Here is a 22,012-nt window from a genome sequence, read left to right on the forward strand (position 1 = left end):
CCTGGGGTCTGAGTGAGCCGCTTCAATGCTGGCGGGTGAACGGAGCGGGAACTATCGCGCGTCCATCCTCGAGCCGGCCGCGCATGTGCCCCCGCCTTATCTTCTTTTAAAACATTCATCAAATAAATAGTGCACTCACATGTAATTGTAGTTAAAATCACTTTAAACCACTTAAAAATCAATCCACAGTGTGCATTTGAAATCCGTGCTGTGTACTTGCTGTGTGTTGCCTGTCTCCTTAAGCGTTGCAATGGCAGAGCCCCTCCCCTTTGTGCTTCGGCAGCACATATACTAAAATTGGAACAATACAGAGAAGATTAGCATGGACCCTGCACAAGGCTGACACAAAAGGGAGGGGATCTGCTGTCACGACGCTTAAGGAGCCCGCTAAACATGTCCGCTCACATGTAGTCTCTCATGCAGCGATCACCTGTAAGCAGACTGCATTTACGTGTGATCAGCCGGGATTCGATTCAGGAGCTGGCAGCTATCCTTTACTCTCAATGGGATTGCCTCCCACAGCTAGTTGTTGGAACCCCTGCTGGGGTTCTTACATGTAATCATTCCCCGGTGTGAATGTAGCCTTATGGTACTCAGATAAAACTTTTTAAACATTATAAAATCTATCAAGTCTTTTCTTGGTACCCTAGAGTCCACTATTACACTCAAGAAAACACTACAGCTCCTTGCATGTTCTTGGTTTGCAGAGCTCTACAGTAATATATTTCCAACTCCTATACAGTTTTTAACCTATTTATAACTGATATAGAAATTGGGATTAAAAGTAGCATTCCATTCTTTATAGATGACAACAGGGGCGGACTGACCATTCAAGGGCCCGGGGTCAGTAGGGGGCCCCATAAGATGCCCCTGGTACCTTTTATAGGCTTTTTTGGGTGTGGTTTGAGTGTGGGCAAGGACACAGGAGCCCCATGATCCCCTATTGCCCAGGGGGCCCCATGAGTTGTCAGTCCGTCCCTGGATGACACCAATCTATAGTGGAATAATGTCCTTAAAGCATTTCTGCAATTTACAAGCTAACCTTAATGCAATATTTACTTGAGCAACTATGTGGCAAACAAGGTTTAATATTGATAAATGTAAAGTTATGCACTTGGGGGATAAAAACATGTATTCTAAGAGAACACATGGGTAGTCAATGGTGCAGAAGCATCTGGGTTTTCTGGTAGATCAGTGGTCTCCAAACGTTTTAAGCAAAAGGCCAGTTTGATGTTCTTCAAACTTTAAGAGGCCCTACTATGGTCAGTGGAAGTAAGCAATGCCATATTGTTAGTTTTAAACTGAGGAAAAGTGCCCTATTATTATTTTAAAGGGAGGAGTAGTGCCCCATTATTGGCTTTAGTGGGAGAAAGAGTGCCCTATCAGTGGTGTCAGTGGAAGGAATAGCACCCCATCATTGGTGTCAGTTGAAGGAGTTGTGCCCCATAGAATGGATAAAGGCAAGTAAAGGATCACAGTTTGGAGACCATTGTGGTAGATCTTAGTCTCAATAGCAAGCAATTCCAAAATGAGATTTCTAAAGCTAGCAAAATACTTGCTTTTGCTTTTCCTTTGGGTCAACTTTGAATATAGGATTGTATATATATGGAGGTTTTCTAGTTGTTTTTTTCTGGTTTTGGTTGAACTACATGAACTTGTTCCTTTTTTAAGCTGACTAACTATATAACTATGTAATGTCTCTGTCGCTGTCTCAGCACTGCCTACTTGTATAGCTGAGTGTTCCAAAATCTGGCAGCAATGCACTGCAGTCCATTGCAGGTGTATATTCTCAGGATATTTTAAGTGCCTTGCTATCTCAGGAGGCAGGGATAAGGTGCGGTGACATCAGCCACACTTCCCAAAAGCGTCAAAAGCTGGGGCCAAGATTACTTATATTTTTGTTAGCAACACATTTATTTTTCATTTCAATATTTTTTTTAATTTAGTTTACCATTGAAAAGCAAGTGATACATGGGCATGGCCGGCCGCAGACAGAGATGGCTGCACAATAGGAGAACTCTGAGAGCCACCGAGTGCTGCAGCTATCTACAGCGATGATCGTCTGTGGGAACACCCGCTGACAACACTGCTATCTCCCGGAAGGTGTGGGGCACTGATCCCTGAGATGGGGAAAAGGAAAATAAAGGAGGGGCCCCACAAAATTCTTCACTCCGGGTCCCCCCTCCCCAAAATGGCACTGGTCCCTGTTCTCCTCCGGACCCACAGGGACATGAGGAGGGAGACAGCCACAGCTCTCCCCTGCATGCATCTAGCCCTGCCGTGCACACAGTCCTGGCAAAATCTGCTTTGAGAACACCAATCTGCAGCCCTCAAAAGAACAAGCAGAAATATTCTCCAGATGAGCAACATATGGGTGAGCATTTTCAAGATTCCTTTTCACAAAACACTACGAGAGAATTTATAGAAAATCTGGAGGACTACCCTGCAGAATCTATGCCACTTACTGCTACAGTTATGAAAGATATGTTAGTTACTCTTAAAGGATCCCTATCAGGAGCGGACTGACAACTCATAGGGCCCCCAGGCAATAGGGGATCATGGGGTCCCTGTGTCCTTGCCCAAACTCAAAAAAACCTATGAAAAAGGTACCAGGGGCATCTCATCCCTACTGACCCTGGGCCCAAATGGTCAGTCCGCCCCTGATCCCTACATAAAGATATGATGAGCTTTGTGACACAAATCAATACAGAATTGGAAAATCTAGGAGATCGGGAGTCACATGTGCAAACTAAAATGGGTGACTTCACCATTGCTCATAACGAATTAGCGGATGCCCACAACGAGGCTGAGGATGACCTGAAAGCCTTAAAGGTGAAAATAGCAAATCTTGAGGACTACTCCCATAGAAATAATATAAAATTTAGGGGGATTGGTGAAAATACTCCTGTCACAGATCTTCACAAATATATTGAGCAAATGAAATCTACATTGTTGTCGCACACTCCGAATAGGGAGGTAGTTGTGGATAGGGCGCATAGACTGATAAAGCCCTCCTTCCTCCCAGACCATGTCCCTAGGGATGTAATAGCGAGAATCCATTTCTATCATGTGAAGGAGGAATTAATGCTATTCGTGCGGAAGACCAATCCACTTCCAGCACCCTACAGTGGGATCTCCCTGTTTACTGATCTCTCTCAACATACCATATCAGCTGGCAAGAAATGAATTTCTTTTACGAAATTATTGCACAACAACATTAAATATCAATGGGGCTTCCCTACCAAACTGCTGATTACGAAAGATAACCGAGTCCTTACGGTCACTTCTGAGTAAGATGGTTTCCAGTTAGCAGACGAGGAACTTGCGCCTACCAAAGCCTCTCCCAGGAAAAGTTCCTCAGAGTGGGAACAAGTAGCAGGATGACGTCAGTCTCCATTACCATCCTGCATTCTCCTGGTCCTTCTGTTTTACCCACTGCGCATTTGGATAGCTGTTTCCCTGGCTGCACCCCCTGGCACTTTCCCCCATCCAGTCAAGTGAATAGCTTCACATGAACTTATATCATAAAACAGTGCAGCGCTCAAAGAATTAAATAATAATAAATCAATAAAATAAAATAAATATGAATAAAATAATAGTGCCAAAAAACATAAAAAATTAGTGCCAAACCATAATAGAAATAAAGACAAGGTGTCAAACCATAAAAATAAATGGTGTGTACACAATTGATAATAATAAATCACACTCCAAAAGAAACCATCCAATATAAAAAAACTTAGCAGTGCTCACATAGTGCCACAAAAAATGAACATGAATAAATGCATCCAAAGCAATGTCCTTATAGTGAAAAAATGACATAAATCTTAGCAGTGCTCACATAGTGCCACAAAAAAATGAACATGAATAAATGTATCCAAAGCAATATCCTTATAGTGAAAAAATGGCATAAATCTTAGCAGTGCTCACATAGTGCATCAAAAAATTTTTTTTTATAAATAAACGTATCCAGACCAATGTCCTTTTAGTGAAAAAATTACAATAAATCATGCGACGTGCAATAGTGATATTAAATGCAACACGTGACTGTGCCAAACTCCTCCTCGTGAGCAGCTAAATTGCCTCCTCACCTCCTCCTACTGACCCCTGGGGGCCAACAGGCTTGCAGGATCACCCTGGATCCTTAATAGATCATGGTCAGCAGCTTCCTTCCTTCCCTGGATCTCCTTAGAGGGGCTCCTATTTCCCCTATTCAGCCAGGGCGGTCCTGAAGAGTAATAGCTCACAATCCAGTGAGCCACAAAAAAAGCCTCTAAGTGCAGTATTCAATTAACTCAGTTTTATTTTAAAGAGTAAAAAAGGTTTCACTCACATTACAGACAATCTCCCTCCTCACTGATGTGTGGGTGTACTTTTTTACTCTTTAAAATAAAACTGAGTTAATTGAATACTGCACTTAGAGGCTTTTTTTGTGGCTCACTGGATTGTGAGCTATTACTCTTCAGGACCGCCCTGGCTGAATAGGGGAAATAGGAGCCCCTCTAAGGAGATTCAGGGAAGGAAGGAAGCTGCTGACCATGATCTATTAAGGATCCAGGGTGATCCTGCAAGCCTGTTGGCCCCCAGGGGTCAGTAGGAGGAGGTGAGGAGGCAATTTAGCTGCTCACGAGGAGGAGTTTGGCACAGTCACGTGTTGCATTTAATATCACTATTGCACGTCGCATGATTTATTGTAATTTTTTCACTAAAAGGACATTGGTCTGGATACGTTTATTTATAAAAAAAAAAATTTTTAATGCACTATGTGAGCACTGCTAAAATTTATGCCATTTTTTCACTATAAGGATATTGCTTTGGATACATTTATTCATGTTCATTTTTTTGTGGCACTATGTGAGCACTGCTAAGATTTATGTCATTTTTTCACTATAAGGACATTGCTTTGGATGCATTTATTCATGTTCATTTTTTTGTGGCACTATGTGAGCACTGCTAAGTTTTCTTATATTGGATGGTTTCTTTTGGAGTGTGATTTATTATTATCAATTGTGTACACACCATTTATTTTTATGGTTTGACACCTTGTCTTTATTTCTATTATGGTTTGGCACTAATTTTTTATGTTTTTTGGCACTATTATTTTATTCATATTTATTTTATTTTATTGATTTATTATTATTTAATTCTTTGAGCGCTGCACTGTTTTATGATTTATTGACACTGTGGATTGGTATCAGTTTAGAGTGCTGGCAGCTAGTCAATAGGTTTTATACTTTCACTCTCATAGCGCAGGAGGACCTTGAATTATTTACACGAACTTATATGTTACTCTTTTGTTTTGTTTTTCTTCATAAGTTTTCCTCCCTTTTTTAGCATTTTTCTACAGAGCAGCAGCACCATTTGTGCTGCTGGATCTCAGTATGATATCTTACGGTGACCCCGGAGAGTTGCATCTCCTTTTTCCATGCTGGAAAGCCATGGATACTATAAGATTACCTATTTGGCTTTTAAATTCTGTAATGCCATTTCCACTTCTACCACTTGACCACATCTAACAATTCCAAGTTTTTTCATGGTCTAAAGATAATCTCTCTGAATGCTCATGGTCTTAATAGCCCTTTTAAATGCCAAATGATGTGGAAAGAAGCTCAATGGCTACATGGTGATGTGATTTGTGTTCAGGAAACACACTTTTCATCCTCTAAAGCTCCACACTGCTCAAACCGCCTGTTCCCACATATTTTTAAATCTAATGGTCCTGATAAGAAATGTGGGGTCTTAATTGCTATTCGAAACTCTGTTGCTTTCTCATTACAGTCTCAGGTATCAGACAACAGGAGTAGATTCCTAATCATTGTGGGTGAAATCAACAATATTGTCTATACCATTTTGAATCTCTATGCCCCCAATATTCACCAGGTCCACTTTTTCAACTTCCTACGGAAGACTTTAGTTCATGCCCTGACTGAAGCCAACCTATATGATCCCTGGAGATGTCTACACGCATCTGAAAAGGATTTTACACATTACTCAGCACCTCACAAATCATATTCAAGAATTTACTTCTTCCTAACGGATGTACAATTGTTGCAGAATATTGCTAAAGCTGAGATCCACCCGATGACGTGGTCGGAACACACTCCTATCTCTTTGAGTTTTGAGGAGACTCTGAAATTTTCTCCAGTATTTCTATGGCGAAATGATATCTCCATGTTTTGTAATACTACTTTCCGTTCTGTTCTCTCTACAGCTTTGGAGGAGTATTTTGTTATTAATTCGTCCCCTGACACAAGTGCATCTAATGTATGGTGCTCTCATAAAGTGTACTGTAGAGGTTTATTATTGAAGTTTGCATCACAGGCTAGACGTAATCGGAATCAAATTTTTTCTGACACAATTGATAAAATAGCTAGACTTGAACGTACACATAAACAAACTTAATCCCCTGACATCTTACAGGAGCTCCAAACAACTAGACTTACACTTTAGTTTACGATTAGGGCATTATGGTCAAAACCTAAAAAAGGCTAAAGCTAAATTTTACACACAAGGGAATAAAGCAGGCAAAATGCTAGCAAAATACCTAGCAACTAGACAAACCAAATCCAAAATATCCTCACTCTTGGACCCTATATCTAACACACCCAGTTATCATCCTAACAAAATAGCAGAAGCGTTCCGCTCCTACTACTCCCAATTATACAACCTCAAAGATGATCCTTACACTCTCCAACCTACACCAGATTCGATTAATCAGTTTTTGAATAAACTGTCTTTACCCACGCTAGATCTCCAAAAACTAGCAGGACTCAACCAACCCATTTTAGAAAGTGAAATTATTGCGACTATCAAAGGATTACCAAAAGGGAAATTTCCGGGAGCTGATGGTTTTTCAAATGAATACTATAAGGAATTCCAATCCATATTAGTACCCCACCTTAAATGTACATTTAATGAAGCTATACTTAAGTCCACATTTTCACCGGAAATGTTAAAGGCTATAATTGTTACCTTACCTAAACTGGGGAAGACTCCGGACCGCCCTCAAAACTGTAGACCCATCTCCCTACTAAATACTGATCTCAAAATATAGGTAAAAATTATAGGGACTCGCCTCCTTAGTATAACTCTTCTCCTAATTCGGGCTGATCAAGTGGGCTTTGTTAAGGGCAGACAGGCAGCGGATGGTACCCGTAGAATACTTGACTTAATGCACTTAATCGAATTTCGTAGATTGCAGGCAGTGTTCTTGGCTTTGGATGCCGAAAAAGCTTTTGATAGGGTTCATTGGCAATATTTGGACGCTACTTTAACCAAGTTCAGTATAAGTGGGTTCATAAAATCGGCTATTGTGGCACTTTATACTGTCCCCACTGCAGAGGTATTTACGTCCAATGCCCTATCGGAACCTTTTAGCATTACTAATGGAACAAGGCAGGGCTACCCACTATCTCCCATTATCTTCTCCTTAGTAATGGAACCACTAGCAACTGCGATACAAGATAATCCACAGATCTCGGGCAATCAAGCTGTGGATACCTCCCATAAAATTGGTTTATTTGCTGATGACGTTATACTTACTGTCAATGACCCTGTGAAATCCCTTACAGAAATTTCATTTTCCTAGCAATCCTTTAGTGCAGTTTCCTATTATAAACTTAATATTACAAAATCATGTGCCCTACCGATAGCCATAACGAAGGTTCTCTTAAAAGAGCTCATAGCTAAATTCCCCTACAGTTGGACCCATAAAAAACTGGATTACCTTGGTATATATATATATATCTTCTCCAGCTTCTAATACCTTCAAAGATAATTACGAAAAGGTATACCAGTTCTTTTTAGTGGAGCGACACCGACTCAATAAATTTGAAACATCATGGATAGGTAGAATAGCGGCTTTTAAGATGTTGATTCTCCCCAAAATATTGTACTACTTTCAAACGATTCCAATTGTTGTCCCTCATGCTTATTTCAAAAAATTAGAGGTGGCTATTAGAACCTATATCTGGCAAGGGAAGAAACTGAGAATTCCGTTCCTATCCCTCACTAAACATAAATCTACAGGGGAGATCGGTCTTCCAGTGCTCTCCAGGTATTATTATGCATCTATTTTGGACCAACTTCCGGAGTGGTTCACCACGTCAAACTATGGGTACAAATTGAGAAATCTGCAGTTCCTAATAGAGATCTTTGGGCTCTATTGGTAGCTAAATCTGCCAAATCCAAACTCCTCAATACATTTCCTCCATCTATCACTGCATCTCTTGAGGCATGGATATTGACATAAATAAATTAAATTCCTCTTCCCCCAAGATTCAAATAGAAATACCACTCTCAGCGTTTGAATACTTTATTCCTAAACTCAACACCAAGCTTCTACAAGATTTGGGTTACAGCACTTTTATTGAAATAGGGAATATTATCCCAATTAGAGGTCTACACCCCTTCTACAGATTAGAGGATACCATAGGGTGAATCTGAAGACATGGATTGAAATTGATTCGTGGTTCTACAATTATTTACATTATGATAACAATCTTGCTATTCTCAGTAGTATAGGTAAATGGGAGGTAGACCTTCGAAGGTCATTCACTAAAGATGAATGGGATGCTGCCCTGGGCAATAGTTTAATTATTACTAAATGTACACATCATTGGAGCTGCTCTTTAAAATATTTTATCGTAGCTACCTTACCCCTTATAAACTTGCTAAACTGTATCCCAATGTGTCTCCCCTATGTTGGAGGAACTGTGGAAAGGAAGGCAATCTACTCCATATTATGTGGGCATGCCCCTGCTTACAAAATTTCTGGCAAGAGGTCTTTGCACTCATCTCACGGGTATCTGGAATGTTAACTAGCCCAGCACCTCATCTAGCGCTACTCAATATCACATTACACTTGTTTCCCTTTCAGTTTAGAACAATTGCCAGCCATATCGCTGCCAGAATGTCTATCACTGCTGCCTGGAAGTTAGTGAAGATCCCCTCCATTTTAGAAGTAATCCATAGGATTAACTCGAATTACATCTGCGAAAGAGCTGTGCCTATTCAATGTCAGCATATGGGGAAATTTGATCTGAATTGGTCTGGTTGGACAGGAAGGTTTATGCCCCATGATATGAGTGTATGAGTATACAGTTTTACATATCGTATTGTTTCTTTGGCTGCATCTGTGCTCTGTTCTCATCTCTTTCTATCTGTTTCTTTCTTTATTCCTTTGTCTTCCCTCCTTACCTCTTTTGAGCTATCTAGGTCTATAATAAGCACTATGTATGCACTATATGCCTTAAGGGTCACTTAGTCTGCTGGATCCTTGTATTGAAAACATTGACCTATTCTAATATATATGCATTTGTAGGCCAATATATAACTGCTTTTCCAGATCTAAGAGTGCATTGGCGCCATGGTGTTAAGATATATCTATGTATACTTTCTACCTTGATCTATCTATGTTATTGTAATTGTTTTATGAAAAATTTAATAATACAGATTTGAAAAGAAAAGCAAGTGATACATACCATAATGGGGATATGTTGCAACACATTTATTTTTAAATCACCTTTCCATTGTCATGGAAGGCCTGTTTAAAAAAAAGATATTAAAAAGAATTCAGTCAGCAACAATAAATCAGGACTTTTAATGTACCTACGAGGAAAGAGTATGTCCTCAAGACACCAGATATTATCTCAGTAAAATATCCTTTTATTAATCCACTTAAAAAAAAAGAAAACAACTCAGTTTCATTCCTTATTGTATTAAAAACTTATATGTATATAACATATGGTTCATATGGTAAATCAAAGAAACAAATTAAATAAACATCAAACACCCTAAATTAGTCAACACATTTGGCGGTCCACGGCCTCTTCCTCAGGGTGATGATGACTGTAGCTGTTTAAAGTACTATATGTACAGTTGATCTGTCTGAAATACTCTAAGTATATATGATAAAATACACAACATCAAAGCATCCAATATGAAAATGCTTTATAAACAATGCTTACCACGTAATCGTGCAGGTGGGCAGTGCTTTTATCATATATTTGTCCAAAACAACTTATATGGTGGTCTTTAGTCTGGAGGGCAATTATTTAAAAACAACATAAACTTGAAACAAGCACTAGCAAGGTGACTCCACACAGAAAGGTTTCCCTCGACGGGTGTCCAACAGTGTCTTTAACCACAGATGTGCAGAAAAGTGCGCCAGACCAAACTGGATGAAAGAGTCCAAAATCATCTAAATTATTGTTGAAAAAAAGTCATATAAAAATATTAGACTATTTTATTCCGTTTGGCCTGGTGCAAGCAATGAGGATGTCTTATCCAAATATTAATTTATTGGCCCCTTAAACCAGCTGACCTAAGTTTAAAGGGCACGCAGTACATTTCTGTTACTATGGCTACATCATGCATTATTTTGCTAACCAAGAACACACAGGATTTGCTTGGAACCCATAGTAGTGGTGAACCCAAACCTCATTCCTACTGGAGAGAAAAATAAGTTTATTTAGAGTAAAATGACACATCAGAGATAGTGGTAGTTTGAACTAGAACCTTATCTAACCCTTAATATACTCCAACAGAGGTCAAAATAGATATTGCCAACTTGTCTATTGTATTTACTTATCTATGTATTTAAAGATAAACTCCAGGAACAAGAACTTCAATTTAAACATATTTCTCAATAGCAAGAATGAAGACAAATCAACTTTGTGGACAAGTCTGAAGGCTACTTGTAAAAAACATCTGGTGGGTATGTGATTACAAGGCCAATTATCCTGCACATGGATAAAGAGCAGCAGTGACCAGTCTCTTTTACAGGAAACTACTGCATAGAGCCAAAGTTTCACAATGAATTACTGCCCACACAGTGCCAGAAGAAATGCATACAGAACATCTGGATTAATGTACAGATAACATCAAGATTCAAGTAAGAACACACAGGCTTTAGATTACTGCAATGATGACTTTCTGCATTTCTGATTTGGTTCCCTGGGCTTCAAGTCCAGTGCAGGGGCGGACTGACCATTTGGAAACTCCAGCACCGCCCGAGGGCCCGGGGTCAGTAGGGGGCCCCATGAAATGCCCGTGGTACCTTTTTCATGGGCTTTTTTGAGTTTGGGCAAGGACACAGGGGCCCCATGATCCCCTATTGCTCGGGGGCCTCATGAGTTGTCAGTCCGACCCTGGTCCAGTGGCATAACCACAAATTTCTGCAGGCTGATTTTCACGCCTGAGAAAGTACCATATCTATAGGCCCTGTGCATGGCTGTCTCTAACGATTTCCCTCAGTTAAAAGCATCAAATTAATGTTCATTATCTATGTCTACATACATTATATTGCCAAAAATATTGGGATTTACTCACACATGACCTTTAATGGCATCCCAGTCTTAGGGCTTATATACACTGCAGCTGCTAAACTGAAGTTTAGGAGAAGTTTTGAGTTTTTTTCAGCAGCCCCTGAATTCTCCTTTATGTTTTCCTATGTGCCCATGTACACATAGTCGTTTACAGTAGTTTACAGGCAGTTGAGGTTACAGGCATTTTTTTGAAAGCACAAAAATCGCATTCAGGAGTAGAGTTTACCAGTATTTCAAATGCTTGTAACCCCATGTAACTGCTTGTAAACGTGTTTAAATGCGTTTATGCACATTTGCGTTTAGATGCATTTTTGGGCTGGTCCATATCCAGATGCTGTCCAGTGCCTTTTTTCCTCATCAAAAATGCATGCACAGCATTTTCCATGTATTCAAATGGACCTAGAACACCAGTGCAGTTAGTTCCAGTTTTCACGTGCAGGAAAAAATGGTAGAATGCTCTGCATTATGGTCATGATGGGATACATAGTGAATAAAACCAGAAAAGACAGGCAATCTCAAAACATACTGCTCTCCCTGCTTCTGCTCTATTTTTCACAAAACGTCTGAAATAGTTAATTATTTACTATTTTTCAGTGCATTCTGGGCATTTCAGAGGGTCTCATGATCTTATCTTTTAAAAACGCTTCTAAAAGCAAACTTGCATACACACGGCTAAACGCAACTGCACATAAATGTGGTAGGTAAACGCAGCTAAACTGATGTTTTTGATCTACATTTTCTAGCAGTCAGTTTACAGCGGTCAGAAAAGTTTTTCAAACACCCTGTGTACATGAGCTCTAAGTCCGTAGGGTTCAGTATAGGATTGGCCCACCCTTTGCAGCTATAACAGCTTAACCACTTGCCCTCCAGAGGATTTACCCCCCTTGATGACCAGGCCTCTTTTTGCTACTCGGCGCTGCACTAATTCAACTGATAATTGCGCAGTCATACAATGCTGCTTCCAAACGAAATTTACGTCCTTTTTTTCCACACAAATAGAGCTTTCTTTCGGTGGTAATTGATCACCTGTGCGCTTTTTATTTTTCACGCTATAAACAAAAAAAGACCAAAAATTTGGAAGAAAAACAATATTTTTTACTTTCAGCTATAAAAAATATATAGTAAACTCAAAGTTAGTTATAAATTTAGGCCATTTTTTTGCTATACAGTGCTGCGCTAGTTAACCGGACAATTGCGCGGTCATGCAATACGGTACATAAATGAAATTTACATCAATGTTTTTCCCACAAACTGAGCTTTCTTTTGGTGGTATTTGATCGCCTGTGCGTTTTTTATTTTTTGCGCTATAAAAAAAAAGGCTGACAATTTTGAGGAAAAAAAACAATTTTTTGGACTTTTTGCTATAAAACATGTCCTGTAAAAAAAAATTTAAAAATCAAATTTAGTCATAAATTTCTGCCAAAATGCATTCTGCGACATGTCTTTGCTACAAAAACCCCAATACGTGTAAATTAATTGGTTTACGTGAGAATTATAGCGTTTACAAATGGCGGGAAAGATACTGGGATTTGTAATTTTTTTTATACTAATAATGGCGGCAATCAGTGACTTATGGCGGCGATCAGTGACTTATGGCGGTGATCAGCGACTTATGGCGGGACTGCGGCGGATATTCTGACACTGGGGGGGAACTGACTTGGGGTCACTGACATCCCCAGTGACACCAATACAGTGATCAGTGCAAAAAAAAACACTGACACTGTACTAATGGCACTGGGCAGGAAGGGGTTCACTTTATTATGCAGTGAAAGGGTTAACTGTGTGAGGGGAGTGTTTTGCTAGGGGGCGGGGGTGTGTACTGCAGGCAACACCGCTGATCAGGACAGATAAACTCTTCTGTCCTGATCAGCGTGTCAGGAGCTGTCAGGGAACTGACAGAAAGCACAGCTACTGCAGCTGTGCTCTCTGTCACTGATTGCCGCTAATCGCCGGGACATAGCCAGTAACGACCAACTGTGACCCGGCGACTGACATCCGCGGCCATGATCAGTGGGACAGGTAGGGCAGCGGCGCGCCCTGCACGCGTCCCCTACCTGTTTTAACAACACACGTTTTAAAACGTGGTTTTACCCAGCCGTGCCGCCCTGCCGCCGTATTTCTACAGTGGCTGGGTGGCATGTGGTTAAACTCTTCTGGGAAGGCTGTCCACAAGGTTTAGCAGTGTCTGTGGGAATGTTTGACCATTCTTCAAGAAGCGCATTTGTGAGGTCAGGAACTGATGTTGAACAAGAAGGCATGGCTCACAGTGTCGGCTCTAATTCATCCCAAAGGTGTTCTATTGGGTTGAGGTCAAGACTCTATGCAGGCCAGTCAAGTTCTTCACCCCAAACCCTCTCATACATGTCATTTTGGACCTTGCTTTGTGCATTGGTGTGCAGTCATGTTTGAACAGGAAAGGGCCATCTCCAAACTGTTCCCACAAAGTTGGGAGCATGAAATTGTCCAAAATGTCTTGGTATGCTGACGCCTTAAGAGTTCCCTTCATTGAAACTAAAGGTCCAAGCCCAACCTCTGAAAAACAACCCCACACCATAATCCCCCCTCCACCAAACGTATGCAGTCAGGCAAGTACTGTTTTCCTGGCAACTGCCAAACCCAGACACATCCATCGGATTTCCAGGCAGAGAAGCGTGATTTGTCACTCCAGAGGACATGTCTCCACTGCTCTAGAGTCCAGTGGCGGCGTGCTGTACACCACTGCATGTGACCCTTTGTATTGCACTTGGTGATGTAAGGCTTGGATGCAGTTGCTTGGTCATGGAAACCCATTCCATGAAGCTCTTTACACACTGTTGTTGTGCTAATCTGAAGGCCACATGAAGTTTGGAGGTCTTTAGCTACTGACTCTGCAGACTGTTGACGAATTCTGCACACTGTGTGCTGTAGCATGCGCTGACCCCGCTCTGTCATTTTACGTGGCCTACCACTTTGTGGCTGAGTTGCTGTTGTTTCCAGTTACTTCCACTTTGTTACAACATCATTTACAGTTGACTGTGAAATATTTATTAGCAAGGAAATTTCACAGCTGAACTTATTGTACAGGTGGCAACCTAACACAGTAACACCAGTGTCTAACACTGTGGATAGATTGGGGGATGCTTCCCGTAAACATGATGACATGAAAGAGTCCCTACTTCTGCAGCTAGATGACTATGAAAACCGGGAGAGGCTCAAAATAAACGCATCCAGGGCCTGCCAGACCTAGTGCCCACTCTCCAGGAGATCTTTGGCATTATTTTGGGAGACACCACAGTGGTCTCTGTGGAGATTGACCGGGTGCATAGGGCCCTATTGCTACCTCCACAAGGTCTCAAACTTTGGGACATTATCTGCAAAATTCCCAAATACTCCGTTAAGGAGGCCATCATGTCTGCAATGCAATTTGTCCAGACCTACACTCCTGATGAGATGAGCTCTTGGCCCAGTGTTGGCAGTCCTCCGTCAGGAAGTGGCGACCTACCACTGGGGCTTCCCTTTCTCCCTTACAGCAAGGAAGAACGGAAAATCTGTCACACTCCACAACAAAGATGACCTACCTACATTCCTAGAAACACTAGACATGCCTCAGGTAGATTTCCTGGACTGGAGCACCGTGGGGGGAGTCCCTGTGATGGAACATGGTGCCCGACGCCCTGCTCTTCTCACCAACCCGTGACCGAGGACCAGCCAATCTCGCAGCGCACTGTCACTTGCATAACAATGCCACTCTCAGCTGCATCCTGCACAAAGATTTCCCAGCTCGCAGGACCGCAATCTAAGTGCCAGCAGCCTGAGAACAATTGTTACTGGGTTAGGTTAATTGCGCAATTAACCCTTCATACTGCCACCACCTCATTTTACAGAGAAGGAGGAAACTCACAAATCCTAGCAATAACACTATGATATTAGCATAAGAGTCTGCAACACACACTGTCACCACAGACAGGGATATTCAGAGGATTATTACATACAGTAGCACTCTTCAAGAAACAGGGATTCTTTAGTTTGCATTAAAAGCTTTAGAGACAGTTTCAACACTTTTCAAAATAGGGTTTATTACTAAAAAGATCAAAATGGTGCAATTAAAATATTTACAGAAAAAGATGTTACAAAGACATCAAGAGAATGATAAAGCAACAGAGAAATAAAAGAAAGGCGTTAAGAAGGCAGAATATTTGCAAAGTCCTGGTTTAGCAGAATCCAATTGTCCGAGCAAAAATGTTGCCTTGGCTCTCAAGTCCATTAAGTTGTTTCTTGATTGATGTTAAACAAGAGCACTCTTCACCAGGTCTGTCACTCCTTTTTTGTGGTATTAAATGGGTGTCGTCTGAGAACAACTGACAAATCACCCGGTTTAGGGGGTGGGTTCTAGGAGGTCACCAAGTTTATGACCAAGTTCCAACTACAATTTCATACTTATTATTAACTTCCAGTAGGTGCAGGTGGTATTCTAGCAATACTCCTCCACCACCATAAAAACAACAAAGGAAAACTTCCATAGCGTAATACCATATTTATTGAGTAAAAAACACTTTAAAATGGACTTACATATAAAACATGTGTATGGCACTTTACATTTTAGGACACAGCAATCCTCTGTGCTCACTCTTCAGAGACAAAAGTGGCGCTGTCAAGCCCCGTTCCTTGACAGCGCCACTTTCCGCAAGATCTCCATCTGGTAGACGGCTGGCGGGTGCCCAATCCCACTTCAAAGGACTATAGTTATTACTCCCAAGTCCATAATTCGTATTTGAGAATAGACCTAATATACAGTATCTCACAGAAGTGAGTACACCTCTCACATTTTTGTAAATATTTTATTATAACTTTTCATGTGACAGCACTGAAGAAATGACACTTTGCTGCAATGTAAAGTAGTGAGTGTACAGCTTGTATAACAGTGTAAATTTGCTGTCCCCTCAAAATAACTCAGCACACAGCCATTAATGTCTAAACCGCTGGCAACAAAAGTGAGTACACCCCTAAGTGAAAATGTCCAAATTGGGCCCAATTAGCCATTTTCCCTTTGCTGTGTCATGTTACTCATTAGTGTTACAAGGTCTCAGGTGTGAATGGGGAGCAGGTGTGTTAAATTTGGTGTTATCGCTCTCACTCTCTCATACTGGTCACTGGAAGTTCAAAATGGCACCTCATGGCAAAGAACTCTCTGAGGATCTGAAAAAAAGAATTGTTGCTCTACATAAAGATGGCCTAGGCTATAAGAAGATTGCCAAGACCCTGAAACTGAGCTGCAGCACAGTGGCCAAGACCATACAGTGGTTTAACAGGACAGGTTCCACTCAGAACAGGCCTCACCATGGTTGAGTTGAGTGTACATGCTCAGCGTCATATACAGAGGTTGTCTTTGGGAAATAGACATATGAGTGCTGCCAGCATTGCTGCAGAGGTTGAAGGGGTGGGGGGTCAGCCTGTCAGTGCTCAGACCATACGCCCCACACTGCATCAAATTGGTCTGCATGGCTGTCATCCCAGAAGGAAGCTTCTTCTAAAGATGATGCACAAGAAAGCCTGCAAACAGTTTGATGAAGACAAGCAGACTAAGGACATGAATTACTGGAACCATGTCCAGTGGTCTGATGAGACCAAGATAAACTTATTTGGTTCAGATGGTGTCAAGCGTTTGTGGCAGCAACCAGGTGAGGAGCACAAAGACAAGTGTGTCTTGCCTACAGTCAAGCATGGTGGTGGGAGTGTCATAGTCTGGGGCTTCATGAGTGCTGCTGGCACTGGGGAGCTACAGTTCATTGAAGGAACCATGAATGCCAACATGTACTGTGACATACTGAAGCAAAGCATGATCCCCTCCCTTTGGAGACTGGGACGCAGGGCAGTATTCCAACATGATAACGACCCCAAACACACTTCCAAGATGACCACTGCCTTGCTAAAGAAGCTGAGGGTGAAGGTGATGGATTGGCCAAGCATGTCTCCAGGCCTAAACCCTATTGACCATCTGTGGGGCATCCTCAAATGGAAGATGGAGGAGTGCACGGTCTCTAACATCCACCAGCTCCTTCATGTCGTCATGGAGGAGTGGAAGAGGACTTCAGTGGCAACCTGTGAAACTCTGGTGAACTCCATTCCCAAGAGGCAGTGCTGGAAAATAATGGTGGTCACACAAAATATTGACACTTTGGGCCCAATTTGGGCATTTTCACTTAGGGGTGTACTCACTTTTGTTGCCAGCAGTTTAGAGATTAATGGCAGTGTGTTGAGTTATTTTGAGGGGACAGCAAATTTACACTGTTATACAAGCTGTACACTCACTACTTTACATTGTAGCAAAGTGTCTTTTCTTTAGTGTTGTCACATGAGTTAAGAAGGCCACACGTAAAGAAATTGACGATCTAGTGGACAAAATCCGTTCACTTGAACAGATGCATAAGAGCCGACTCCAACCACATGACCTGACACTACTGACAGATTTGAGGTCTAAATTATCAGAATTCCTTGAGAGGAAAGCTCACAACAAGCTGTGCTACTATGCCCATACATTTTATAAGCATGGGAACAAATGTGGTCACATATTAGTGCTCTTTTGGACAGACCATTCCTTCTTGGCCCTTATGGGAAAGCTGGTCTCTTGTACATGCCATTGGCATCTAAATGATAACTTACTCCAACAGGTTGAAATTTTCAGCGGCCATAGAGGAATATTTCAGGCTTAATGAGGGTTCAGTATCCAAAGCGTCCACTTTGTGGGAGGCTCATAAAGCCTACAACAGAGGTCAATTTATAGTAGCTGTCTCTTTACTCAAAGAAAACTCAGCTAAACAAAAAAATGGATCTTCTATCTCAACTAACTCATGCGGAGAACACTCATAAACCATCCCTCAGTTTCTAATCTACAAATGGTAGCTCAGGAATAAGTTAAAGGCACTGGATGTTGAAGGGCTGTTAAAGAACCTGCTTTGGATGAAAAACGTTTTTTAACAATGTTCCAATAAACCTCACAGAATGTTAGTAAATAAACTACAGGCAAGACCCAAGGGAACTATCCCAGAGTTTATTTGTCAGCCTTACAGGACTCCTATTCTTACTGTCCCCAGGGCATTGCAGCAACCTTCACTAATTTATATAGCAAACTTTATAATTGCCTGTCTGCTGATCAGAACCCACCATTTAACAAAGAGCTATTTCATTATTTTTTTATCTCTGAGCTACATTTACCCAAATTGAAGCCAATCCTTACTAGTTTTTTACACTTATTTAATGGAGGGGGAAGTACCGTACTCTCATTTCCAATACTGTTATATCACTGTAATACCAAAGCTCAGGAAAAATCCCACTTTACCAGCTAACTACAGGCCTATAGCCTTACTCAACTCCAACTACAAAATTTTAATGAAATTAACAGTTGCACTAGATGGGCAACAATGAGACAACCCCCAAAACAGGAATGGTTTTACAGGTGGGGGCCACTGACATTTTTTTCCTTACTCATCTTTTCGGACTGTTTTTCACTAGTTTTGCATATGGCTAGGGTTAGTGTCACTACTGGTGGCATGAGGAAATACCTAGACCCTACAGAGGTTGCACAGGGAGCCCAACACCTCCAGGATGGCACATCAATATGAGGAACAGGATGAGCACTGCCAGAGCCCTACAAAATGACCTCTAGCAGGCCACTGGCATGAATGTCTCTGATAACCAGAAACAATCTGGAGCTTAGTGATGCCCTGGTCCAGATCTGGGAGGAATACCCCAGGAAACCATCTGTTGTCTCATTAGACGTTATCAGGCATACATGCATACAAGTATGTGGGGCCATACAAACTACTGAGTACCATTTTGCTTGCTGCAATGAAATTTCAGCAAAATGGACTAGCCTGTTGCATAATTTTTTTACTTTGATTTTTGGGGTGTCTTTGAATTTAATCCTTTGTAGGTTGATAATTTTAATTTCCATCAATGGATGGATGGGGCATCCTTTTGTTCCTAACACATTACCCAGTCCATATCAATATATATATCCAGCATGATATTTTTCCCCAGTGAGATCTGATGTGTTTTTTCAAAGTGTTCCTTTAATTTTTTTGAGCAGTGTACGTAAATGTCATTACTACTGCACTAAACAGCAACTCCTGGCAGCAGCCAGAGGAAAAGAAAACCTATGTTTTCAGGGTAACTGCTACCAACTCTTTGCGGATCTGTCTCCACTTACAATCTTCAAGAGGCAGGCCATGAAGCCGCAGCTCCAAGTCCTCTCAAAAACACCATATCTCATACAAATGGGGTTTTCCATTCTCTGTCCGATTTACCTAACAAGGATCCAAGCATGCATGCAGCTCTTCTGAGGAAGTGAAAATTATACTACAGGACCTACAGCTGTCGGAATGACCCTGCTACTCCGAAGGTGTGTGCCGCTGTTCGGCCTCCAGCTCTCCGTGCAAATTCAGCTCCGCCACCTCCGGAAGAGACCGGCAAAGCTCCTACAAGTGCTGTCATTTTGCTTCACCTGCCCCGGCAGTGGAAGACTCGATGGGTTGACAGTTATCCACCAACGCCAGTGGAACCTCTCCTTGTTTGCCTATGTGGTGTTGACCTCAGTAGGATGAAAACTTGATTGAGCTCTACTGGTTCAGCTGACATGTACGTATAGCTCCATGTCCCCCTTTAAAAACGTCCCAATTTTGCACCTAATTCTTCAGGTGCCAGCACACCATGGGTAAGTATTACCAGGATTCCATGTCCTTAGACTGCACCTATAGTTTCCCTTACCCTCCTCTACCTCCCAACTCCCCTTACCCTCCCTGGTATCCACACTTGATCCTCCATCGATATACCTGTTCCTCCACTAGGCTGCAGTGACTTGAACATTGGACACTGAATTATCTCATGATTTTACCTTTTGTCAGTCTGGACACCTTGCTCATCTCCCCACTTTAGCTGAATCTTTACCTTCTGATTCCCAACAAACCCCTTTACAAAATATGGGGCTTAGCTACTAGGTCACATTTTAGTTGACCTGTATTTACTTTTGATCATTTCTCACCCTCGGCTATGGTTCAGTGCAGGCAACTGTTGTCTATTTTTTTTCTGTACTGCTCATCCGGGCTTATTCTTGGATACACAACTTGTTTGTCTTCCCTTGCTCCTATGGCTATCCCTCCCTTTACCACCCCTCCTTTCCTCCTCCTTGCCCTTCCCCATCCTCACCCTCTACACCTTCCTCTTGACCCTCTGCTCCCCTGCTATCCACTCTTGGAGCAATAGAACTCCCATGCCGGTCTCAGAAATTTTACATCACTATATACTTCAATCCTCCGGGATTGTTCCTTGAGTCCCCACTTCGATACCCTCGGCTGCTGACCCTATTTATGTGAGCACCCAACAATATCACTGTTGCCTTTGGAGTGTTGCTGATTTTCCCTCCAAAAGACCTGCAATTAGACAGTTTTTCTATATGTTGCATTTTGTATGCTGTTGTTTACCAAGTCTCTCTTTCTCTCTCGCCTTCTCCTGGATCTTTTCTACTGATCTCTCTCCCCTGAGGGTTGGCGCACCACCCATGGTAAGTATGCCTATCTACCTTATACCCTTCCACAGATCACCATCATGGCCCCCTTAAACATTCTGTTCCTGAATGCTCAGGGACTCAATATTCCCCAAAAACGCACAAAAGATGTTGTGGCCAAGAAGGCTCACATACTCTGCTTACAGGAAACACATTTTTCAACACAAGCCACTCCCAATTTTTTCACTCACAATACACCCAGGTATATACTTACTCTGCTACAACTAAACAATGGGGTGTTTTGGTTGCATTTCATCGCATCACACACTTCATTCACTCAGCCTAACTTAAAGATCGGACGGGCGCTATGTAATCCTCACCGGTCAACTTATGGACACTGATGTTACTATTGTGTCATACTACGCTCCCAATAGGTGGCCTACATCCTACATTCCAAACGAACCCATCCTCAACAAATAAAATCCAACTCGACAAAGCTTGTTTGGAGTTTGACCTGTTCCTTACCGAATCGGCAGATAAATCCTTGAGATGCTCCAAACATAAATACTATCTCAAAGCTAACAAACAATATACTCTGCTTGCACGTACACTTAAATCCTTGGACAAGCCCTGTAAAAACTCATTCAACTTAACGTAGCAGGACGTCTATACAAGTAACCCGGTCAAGATACTACACAAGTTCCAGTCGCACCTAGCTTCTCTATATTGATCATACCTTAGATGCCATGTAGACAGGCACTTTTTTCTTGCATATAACATTGCTGGAGCTCTCTGTCTCATTGTTCCCAGCTTGAGTGCCCTATCACTGAAGCCAAGGTGTCCACAGCCATTTGTGATTTGAAACTGAAAAAAACCCAGGGCCAGGCGGTTACTCTGCCATAAACTATAAAACCTTCACAGAGCTTCTAAAACCTCTCTTAACTAGATCCCTCAACACCTTACTTGACAGACACTCCTTCTGCCCAGAAACCCTAATGCCTATCATCTGTATGCTCCCTAAACCTCACTCTGACAATTTGACCTGGACTAACTATTGCCCAATATCCCCACTGAATCCTAACATCAAGCTTCTAGCCCAAATCCTCACAACCAGACTGAATAAAGTCATTGGGGGTCTAATACATCGTGATCAGGTAGGGTTCATCCAAGTTCGTCAAGCTGGTGACAACATTGGTCAGATGGTGTTGAT

The 22,012-nt window shown here is 41.7% G+C and overlaps 1 pseudogene; it reads left to right on the forward strand.

Moving 5' to 3' along the window:
- Positions 1 to 271: 271 nt before the first annotated feature.
- Positions 272 to 370, forward strand: LOC149469988 (U6 spliceosomal RNA; annotated as a pseudogene).
- Positions 371 to 22,012: the final 21,642 nt, after the last annotated feature.

Source organism: Staurois parvus, unplaced genomic scaffold, assembly GCF_062004578.1.
Source record: "Staurois parvus isolate SC_StPar_1 unplaced genomic scaffold, SC_StPar_1.0 ptg000056l, whole genome shotgun sequence".
NCBI lineage: Eukaryota > Metazoa > Chordata > Amphibia > Anura > Ranidae > Staurois > Staurois parvus.